Below are 2,018 nucleotides of genomic sequence, written 5' to 3' on the forward strand. Positions count from 1 at the left end.
ATAGATTTTATTAATTTCTTTAAAAATATTTTTAATTAACATTTGAAACAATGCCAGTATTACTGCAAGTAGGAATGTAACCGCTACCAAAAGAAATGAAGAAGGAACACAAATTTCAGATCAGGTATATTAAAATTTATAATTTTTTATAAATAGTATTTTTCTAACATATTAAATTTAAATAATCTACATTAAATGTTAATAATTTATAAATATTTTTATTCTTTATTACTATTTGTATAGGTTGGTATCGGACGAAATAGTCACTCGATTTCGGTGACCGATCGACCGTATTAAAATAATACATTTAAGGTGCTCAATAAACGGCAGCAGGGATAGTTATGGAAACTCTCCCTACAAAACATGCTCATGTCTCGTTGAATCTGTGTGACACTCCCGAGAAATCAGCTAACACTCATTTAGTAGAAGATATTGATTTATTAAAAATATTCTCCAAATATACCAATATACCTCCCTATAAATTAAGAAATTATGCTAGAAATTAGTTAACACTATTATTTGATAGATCTAGTCCATCACAACAAAGGTTCATGGTTAAACACTATAAATAAACCCTCTACAAAAGTGCAAGGTACACTTTAATCAGTTTGCACTATACACTCTCAACACAAAGTACTTACTTGATCGTCAGAGTACCTTTTTCAGGTCAACCTCGACCGAGTACCAACAATTAAAGGAGGAGACTTGAAGTGAGGAGCGAGGAGGCAACTGACACATCAACAATTGTACAACCAATTTCAGGTACTATATAGGTCTACTCTGTCTACACAAGTACAATTGGCACCTACCATGGGGTCGAGATATATTTCAGCAAACAATGGTTTCAGCAAGGAATACAACAAACAACGATCAAATCACTGAAGAACAAATTGCTATGTTCCAAACACTCCATAAGCAAATGGAGGAGATGCACCAAAAAGGCATCGAGGATCAGAAGAAGAATGGAGAAGAAGTGTGCCTCCTCAAAGAAAAAAAAATGAGGATTTGAAACGAGGACTTGATGCATTTGAGCGAAGAGAACAGTCTCGTTCAAGTGATCACACCTACAACCAGGAGAAATCAGCAACCGTTCAGACACACACTCAACAAGCATGTTGACAACAAACCAAACGGACTCACATAGTTGATGACGATGATGATCCAAAGGGACACCCTTTCATTGATGAGATCATGGAGGCACAACTCCCTTACAAATGGAAGGGACTCAACATCAAACTCTCTTATGGTTCTACAGATCCGAACAAACACATGAACGTCTACAAAACGCAAATGAACCTCTACACCACAAATAAGAGGATATGGTGAAAGGTCTTCCCCACTTCTCTCAAAGAGGGGGCACTCAGTTGGTTTACTCAACTTCCTCCTAACTCGATGGATAGTTTCAAAGCTCTATCGACAAAGTTCAACACTTAGTACGCAACTACCCGACCGCACCATATGTCATCTATAATCTTTCTCAATATTAGACAAGAGAAGAGAGAGCCCTTGCGGACATTTATGAAGAAGTTTAGCAAAATATCTCTAAGCGTCAAAAACCTCATGCCAAAGATAGTCATGCATCATTTGAAAAATTATTTATAAATGTAAAACTAGTAAATGATTGAAGTTTGCAGAAAAAAATAGTTTTTTTTATTATTTGTAAATTAACCTCAACTCAATATCATAAATTAGATATAAAAATATAATTTTAGACTTAATTATGACAAAATTGAAATTAATGTGATTATCTTGAAGAGGAAATAAAAATTCAAAACAAATTAATGTTGAATATATTTTTTATGAAGAATCTAAAGTTTAAGGATCCATAAGAAGAATAAATTGGAATTTAGAAACAAGATTTAAGAGTATTAAAACAATTTTCAAAGTCTGGAAAACAAAAAGTACAAATAGATTATAAAATATATATTGTTATATTTAACACAAACATCAGAGTGGCGCAGCGGAAGCGTGGTGGGCCCATAACCCACAGGTCCCAGGATCGAAACCTGGCTCTGATA

General features: G+C 34.0%; 1 non-coding gene across 1 annotated transcript; it reads left to right on the forward strand.

Moving 5' to 3' along the window:
* The first annotated feature begins 1,946 nt into the window (after nucleotides 1-1,946).
* Nucleotides 1,947-2,018, forward strand: TRNAM-CAU (transfer RNA methionine (anticodon CAU)). Its single transcript has one exon. It is a non-coding gene; the product is annotated as a tRNA-Met (tRNA).

Source organism: Phaseolus vulgaris, chromosome 6 (assembly GCF_000499845.2).
Source record: "Phaseolus vulgaris cultivar G19833 chromosome 6, P. vulgaris v2.0, whole genome shotgun sequence".
In the NCBI taxonomy this organism is placed as follows: domain Eukaryota; kingdom Viridiplantae; phylum Streptophyta; class Magnoliopsida; order Fabales; family Fabaceae; genus Phaseolus; species Phaseolus vulgaris.